General features: G+C 40.4%; 1 non-coding gene across 1 annotated transcript; it reads left to right on the top strand.

The window, feature by feature from the left end:
- Positions 1 to 5,447: 5,447 nt before the first annotated feature.
- LOC130984274 (small nucleolar RNA R71) lies at positions 5,448 to 5,555 on the top strand. Its single transcript, XR_009088218.1, has one exon. It is a non-coding gene; the product is annotated as a small nucleolar RNA R71 (small nucleolar RNA).
- The last annotated feature ends 2,585 nt before the right edge of the window (positions 5,556 to 8,140 follow it).

Here is an 8,140-nt window from a genome sequence, read left to right on the forward strand (position 1 = left end):
CCTTCATTAAGTTGAAGAACAAGTGATATCTTGGACAAAGAACAAGCGAAATTGAATGGAAGAACAATAGTAATTGCATTAATACTCGAGGTACAGCAGAGCTCCACACCTTAATCTATGGTGTGTAGAAACTCCACCGTTGAAAATACATAAGCATAAGGTTTAGGCATGGCCGAATGGCCAGCCTCCCAAAGTGATCAAAAGATCTAAAGAAAAAGGTTCCAAAGATCAGAAGATTTTTAATACAATAGTAAAAGGTCCTACTTATAGAAAACTAGTAGCCTAAGGTGTACAGAAATGAGTAAATGACATAAAAATCCACTTCCGGGCCCACTTGGTGTGTGCTTGGGCTGAGCAATGAAGCATTTTTTGTGCAGAGACTCTTCTTGGAGTTAAACGCCAGCTTTGGTGCCAGTTTGGGCGTTTAACTCCCATTTGGGTGCCAGTTCCAGCGTTTAACGCTGGGATTTCATGAGGTGACTTTGAACGCCGGTTTGGGCCATCAAATCTTGGGCAAAGTATGGACTATCATATATTGCTGGAAAGCCCAGGATGTCTACTTTCCAACGCCGTTGAGAGCGCGCCAATTGGGCTTCTGTAGCTCCAGGAAATCCACTTCGAGTCCTTTTGAGTCTCTGAATCAGATTTTTGCTCAGATCCCTCAATTTCAGCCAGAAAATACCTGAAATCACAGAAAAACACACAAACTCATAGTAAAGTCCAGAAAAGTGAATTTTAACTAAAAACTAATAAAAATATAATAAAAACGCAACTAAAACTACCAAAAACATACTAAAAACAATGCCAAAAAGTGTACAAATTATCCGCTCATCACAACACCAAACTTAAATTGTTGCTTGTCCCCAAGCAACTGAAGATCAAATAAGATAAAAAGAAGAAAATATGCAATGAACTCCAAAAACATCTATGAAGATCAGTATTAATTAGATGAGCGGGGCTTTTAGCTTTTTGCCTCTGAATAGTTTTGGCATCTCACTCTATCCTTTGGAATTCAGAATGATTGGCTTCTTTAGGAACTCAGAATCCAGATAGTGTTATTGATTCTCCTAGTTAAGTATGATGATTCTTGAACACAGCTACTTATTGAGTCTTGGCCGTGGCCCAAAGCACTCTGTCTTCCAGTATTACCACCGGATACATACATGCCACAGACACATAATTGGGTGAACCTTTTCAGATTGTGACTCAGCTTTGCTAAAGTCCCCAATTAGAGGTGTCCAGGGTTCTTAAGCACACTCTTATTTGCCTTGGATCACAACTCTTATTCTTTTCTTCTTCTCTTTTTTTTTCGATTTTTCTTCTTTTTTTTTTCGCTTGCTTCCTCTTTTTTTTTTTGTATTCACTGCTTTTTCTTGCTTCAAGAATCATTTTTAATGATTTTTCAGATCCTCAGTAACATGTCTCCTTTTTCATCATTCTTTCAAGAGCCAACATTCATGAACCACAAATTCAAAAGACATATGCACTGTTCAAGTATACATTCAGAGAACAAAAGTGTTGCCACCACATCAAAATAATTAAACTGTTATAAAATTTAAAATTCATGCAATTCTTTCCTTTTCAATTTAAGCACGTTTTTATTCAAGAAAGGTGATGGATTCATAGGACATTCATAACTTTAAGGCATAGACACTAAGACACTAATGATCACAAGACACAAACATGGATAAACATAAGCATAAAATTCGAAAAACAGAAGAATAAAGAACAAGGAAATCAAAGAACGGGTCCACCTTAGTGATGGCGGCTCTTCCTTCCTCTTGAAGGTCCTATGGAGTGCTTGAGCTCCTCAATGTCTCTTCCTTGTCTTTGTTGCTCCTCCCTCATGATTCTTTGGTCTTCTCTAATTTCATGAAGGATGATGGAGTGTTCTTTATGCTCCATCCTTAGTTGTCCCATGTTGGAACTCAACTCTCCTAGGGAGGTGTTTAGTTGCTCCCAATAGTTTTGTGGAGGAAAGTGCATCCCTTGAGGAATCTCAGGGATCTCATGATGAGTGGGATCTCTTGTGTACTCCATCCTTTTCTTGCTGATGGGCTTGTCCTCATCAATGGAGATGTCTCCCTCTATGTCAACTCCAACTGAATAACAGAGGTGACAGATGAGATGAGGAAAGGCTAACCTTGCCAAGGTGGAGGTCTTGTCCGCCACCTTATAGAGTTCTTGGGCTATAACCTCATGAACCTCTATTTCTTCTCCAATCATGATACTATGGATCATGATAGCCCGGTCTATGGTAACTTCAGACCGGTTGCTAGTGGGAATGATTGAGCGTTGTATGAACTCTAACCATCATCTAGCCACGGGCTTGAGGTCATGCCTTCTCAATTGAACCGGCTTTCCTCTTGAATCTTGCTTCCATTGTGCGCCCTCTTCACATATGATTGTGAGGACTTGGTCCAACCTTTGATCAAACTTGACCCTTCTTGTATAAGGATGCTCATCTCCTTGCATCATAGGCAAGTTGAACGCCACCCTCACACTCTCCGGACTAAAATCCAAGTATTTCCCCCGAACCATGGTGAGATAATTCTTTGGATTCGGGTTCACACTTTGGTCATGGTTCTTGGTGATCCATGCATTGGCATAGAACTCTTGAACCATCAAGATTCCGACTTGTTGAATGGGGTTGGTAAGTACTTCCCAACCTCTTCTTCGGATCTCATGGCGGATCTCCGGATATTCACCCTTTTTGAGTGAAAAGGGGACCTCGGGGATCACCTTCTTCAAGGCCACAACTTCATAGAAGTGGACTTGATGCACCTTTGAGAGGAATCTATCCATCTCCCATGACTCGAAGGTGGAAGCTTTTGCCTTCCCTTTCCTCTTTCTAGAGGTTTCTCTGGCCTTGGATGCCATAATGGTTATGGAAAAATGAAAAAGCAACGCTTTTACCACACCAAACTTAAAATGTTTGCTCGTCCTCGAGCAAAAGAAGAAAGAAGAGAGTAGAAGAAGAAGAAATGAGGAAGAGGGAGAAGGTGGTGTGTTCGGCCAAAGAGGGGGAGAAGTGGTGTTTAGGTTGTGTGAAAATGAAGGGTTGAAGAAGGGTATATATAGGAGAGGGGGGGTAATGGTTCGGCCATTATGGTAGGTTTGGGAGGGAAAGTGGTTTGAATTTGAAGGGTGAGGTTGGTGGGGATTTATGAAGGATGGATGTGAGTGGTGAAGAGAAAGATGGGATTTGATAGGTGAAGGGTTTTTGGGGAAGAGGTGTTGAGGTGATTGGTGAATGGGGGAAGAAGAGAGAGAGTGATGGTAGGGTGGGTGGGGGTCTTGTGGGGTCCACAGATCCTGTGGTGTCAAGGAAAAGTCATCCCTGCACCAAATGGCATCAAAATTCACGTTTTGAGCCATTTCTGGCGTTAAACGCCGGGCTGGTGCCCATTCCTGGCGTTTAACGCCAGGTTCTTGCCCTTTTCTGGCTTTTAACGCCAGTCTGGTGCCCCTTTCTGGCGTTAAACGCCCAGAATGGTGCCAGACTGGGCGTTAAACGCCCAACTGCTAGGCTTACTGGCGTTTAAACGCCAGCAGCTTCTTCCTCCAGGGTGTGCTGTTTTTCTTCCTGTTTTTCATTCTGTTTTTGCTTTTTTCATTGTTTTTGTGACTTCTTATGATCATCAACCTACAAAAAAAAGATAAAATAACAAAAGAAAATAGTTAACTATAAAACATTGGGTTGCCTCCCAACAAGCGCTTCTTTAATGTCATTAGCTTGACAGAGGACTCTCATGGAGCCTCACAGATACTCAGAGTCATGTTGGAACCTCCCAACACCAAACTTAGAGTTTGAATGTGGGGGTTCAACACCAAACTTAGAGTTTGGTTGTGGCCTCCCAACACCAAACTTAGAGTTTGACTGTGGGGGCTCTGCTTGGCTCTGTTTTGAGAGAAGCTCTTCATGCTTCCTCTCAATGATGATAGAGGGATGTCCTTGGGCTTTAAACACCAAGGATTCTTCATTCATTTGAATGATCAACTCTCCTCTATCAACATCAATCACAGCCTTTGCTGTGGCTAGGAAGGGTCTGCCAAGGATGATAGATTCATCCATGCATTTCCCAGTCTCTAGGACTATGAAATCAGTAGGGATGTAATGGTCTTCAATCTTCACCAAAACATTCTCTACAAGTCCATGAGCTTGTTTTCTTGAATTGTCTGCCATCTCTAATGAGATTCTTGCAGCTTGCACCTCAAAGATCCCTAATTTCTCCATTACAGAGAGGGGCATGAGGTTTACACTTGACCCTAAGTCACACAAGGCCTTCTTGAAGGTCATGGTGCCTATGGTACAAGGTATAGAAAACTTCCCAGGATCCTGCCTCTTTTGAGGCAGTTTCTGCCTAGACAAGTCATCCAGTTCTTTGGTGAGCAAAGGGGGTTCATCCTCCCAAGTCTCATTTCCAAATAACTTGTCATTTAGCTTCATGATTGCTCCAAGGTATTTAGCAACTTGCTCTTCAGTGACATACTCATCCTCTTCAGAGGAAGAATACTCATCAGAGCTCATGAAAGGCAGAAGTAAGTCCAATGGAATCTCTATGGTCTCATGTTGAGCCTCAGATTCCCATGGTTCCTCATTGGGGAACTCATTGGAAGCCAGTGGACGCCCAGTGAGGTCTTCCTCAGTGGCATCCTCTGCCTCTTCTTCCTTCCAGAATTCGGCCATATTGATGGCCTTGCACTCTCCTTTTGGATTTTCTTCTGTATTACTTGGGAGAGCTAGGAGGGAGTTCAGTAACTTTCTTACTCAGCTGACCCACTTGTCCTTCCAAATTCCTAATGGAGGACCTTGTTTCAGTCATGAAACTTTGAGTGGTCTTTATTAGATCAGAGACCATTGTTGCTAAGTCAGAAGTACTCTGCTTAGAACTCTCTGTCTGTTGCTGAGAAGATGATGGAAAAGGCTTGCCATTGCTAAACCTGTTTCTTCCACCATTATTGTTATTGAAACCTTGTTGAGGTCTCTCTTGATTCTTCCATGAGAAATTTGGGTGATTTCTCCATGAAGAATTATAGGTGTTTCCATAGGGTTCTCCTAGGTAATTCACCTCTTCCATTGAAGGGTTCTCAGGATCATAAGCCTCTTCCTCAGATGAAGCTTCCTTAGTACTGCCATGTGCATTTTGCATTCCAGACAGACTTTGAGAAATCAAATTGACTTGTTGAGTCAATATCTTGTTCTGAGCCAATATGGCATTCAGAGTGTCAATCTCAAGAACTCCTTTCTTCTGACTAGTCCCATTGTTCACAGGATTCCTTTCAGAAGTGTACATGAATTGGTTATTTGCAACCATTTCAATTAGTTCCTGAGCCTCTGTAGGCGTCTTCTTCAGATGAAGAGATCCTCCAGCAGAGCTATCCAAAGACATCTTGGATAGTTCAGAGAGACCATCATAGAAGATACCTATGATGCTCCATTCAGAAAGCATGTCTGAGGGACATCTTCTGATTAATTGTTTGTATCTTTCCCAAGCTTCATAGAGGGATTCTCCATCCTTCTGTCTGAAGGTTTGGACTTCCACTCTAAGCTTACTCCATCTTTGAGGTGGAAAGAACTTTGCCAATAAGGCATTGACTAGCTTTTCCCAAGAGTCCAGGCTTTCTTTAGGTTGAGAATCCAACCATATTCTAGCTCTGTCTCTTACAGCAAAAGGGAATAGCATGAGTCTATAGACCTCAGGGTCTACCCCATTAGTCTTGACTGTGTCACAGATTTGCAAGAATTCAGCTAAGAACTGATGAGGATCTTCCATTGGAAGTCCATGGAATTTGCAATTCTGTTGCATTAGAGAAACTAATTGAGGCTTAAGCTCAAAGTTGTTTGCTCCAATGGCAGGGATAGAGATGCTTCTCCCATAGAAGTCGGGAGTAGGTGCAATAAAGTCACCCAGCACCTTCCTTGCATTGTTGGCATTGTTGTTGTTTTCGGCTGCCATGTGTTCTTCTTCTTTGAAGAATTCGGTCAGGTCCTCTAAAGAGAGTTGTGCCTTGGCTTCTCTTAGCTTTCGCTTCAAGGTTCTCTCAGGTTCAGGGTCAGCTTCAACAAGAATGCCTTTGTCTCTGCTCCTGCTCATAAGAAAGAGAAGAGAAAAAGAAAATGTGGAATCCTCTATGTCACAGTATAGAGATTCCTTGAAGTGTCAGAGGAAAAGAAAAATAGAAGAAAGAAGGTAGAAGAATTCGAACTTGATGAGATAGAGTTCGAATTGTGCATTAAGAAGGAGTAGTACTCCATAAATGGAAGGATGTGAGAGAGAGGGAAGTGGATTTTCGAAAATTAAATTAAGAAGATTTTGAAAACATTTTGAAAAATTGATTGATAATTTTCGAAAATTGAAAGTGGAAGAGAAATCAAATGATTCTTGAAAAAGATTTTGAAATTAGAAGTTAAAAAGATTTGATTGAAAACTATTTTGAAAAAGATGTGGTTGAGAAGATATGATTGGTTTAAAAAAAAATGTGATTGAGAAGATATGATTTGAAAACAATTTTAAAAGATATGTTTTGAAAATAATTTTAAAAGATCTGATTTTGAAAATTAGTGACTTGCCTAACAAGAAAAGATATGATTCAAACATTAAACCTTTCTCAACAGAAAAGGCAACATACTTAAAATGTTCAATCAAATCATTAATTGTTAGGAAGTATCTTTGAAAAAGAAAAGAAATTGATTTTGAAAACATTTGATTGAAAAGATATGATTTGAAAAAGATTTGATTTTGAAAAACTTTGAAAACTTGAAAAAAATTGATTTTGAAAACAAAATCTTCCCCCTAGCACCATCCTGGCGTTAAACGCCCAGAATGGTATACATTCTGGCGTTTAACGCCCAAAATGCTACCTCTTTGGGCGTTAAACGCCCAACCAGGTACCCTGGCTGGCGTTTAAACGCCAGTCTGTCTTCTTCACTGGGCATTTTTGAATGCTCAGCTTTTTCTGTATAATTCCTCTGCAGCATGTTCTGAATCTTCAATTCTCTGTGTTATTGACTTGAAAAGACATAAATCAAAAATATTTTTGGATTTTTAATAATAAGGGAAAATCAAAATGCAACTAGAATCAAACAACAATGCATGCAAGACACCAAACTTAGCAGTTTGTATACTACTGACCCTAACAAAAATGAAAATGCTCATGAGACACACAAGATGCTCAAGTCAATAGAATTCAAAGATCAGAACAAGTAAATCATCAAGAACATCTTGAAGATCACTAAGACATATGAATGCATGCAATTGACACCAAACTTGAGATGAGACACTAGACTCAAACAAGAAATATTTTTGAATTTTATGATTTTGTAATTTTTTTGTGTTTTTCGAAAATTAAGTGGGAAAAGATATCAAAATTCTTAATGAGAATTCCAGGAATCAGTGCAATGCTAGTCTAAGACTCCGGTCCAGGAATTAGACATGGCTTCACAGCCAGCCAAGCTTTCAAAGAAAGCTTCGGTCCAAAACACTAGACATGACCGAAGGTCAGCCAAGCCTTAGCAGATCACTGCTCCAAAAGCAAAATTGATGAAAATCAACAAGCTCTTGTGGTGATAAGTTGAAACCTCGGTCCAATCAGATTAGACATGGCTTCTCAGCCAGCCAGATTTCAACAAATCATCATGAAACTCTAGAATTCATCTTCAAGAATTTCGAAAAAAAAAATAAATACCTAATCTAAGCAACAAGATGAACCGTCAGTTGTCCAAACTAGAACAATCCCCGGCAACGGCGCCAAAAACTTGGTGCGCGAAATTGTGAACAATACTTTTTCACAACTCTCATAATCCCCGGTAATGGCTCCAAAAACGTGGTAGCTCAATACCATGGCACTACACAACTTCGCACAACTAACCAGCAAGTGCACTGGGTCGTCCAAGTAATAAACCTTACGCGAGTAAGGGTCGATCCCACGGAGATTGTTAGCATTGAAGCAAGCTATGGTCATCTTGTAAATCTTAGTCAGGCAAACTCGAATGTATATGATGATGAACGAAAATAACATAAAAGATAAAGATAGTGATACTTATGTAGTTCATTGGTAGGAACTTCAGATAAGCGCATGAAGATGCCTTCCCTTCCGTCTTTCTGCTTTCCTACTGCCTTCATCCAATCCTTCTTAC

Source organism: Arachis stenosperma, chromosome 5, assembly GCF_014773155.1.
Source record: "Arachis stenosperma cultivar V10309 chromosome 5, arast.V10309.gnm1.PFL2, whole genome shotgun sequence".
Taxonomy (NCBI): Eukaryota; Viridiplantae; Streptophyta; class Magnoliopsida; order Fabales; family Fabaceae; genus Arachis; species Arachis stenosperma.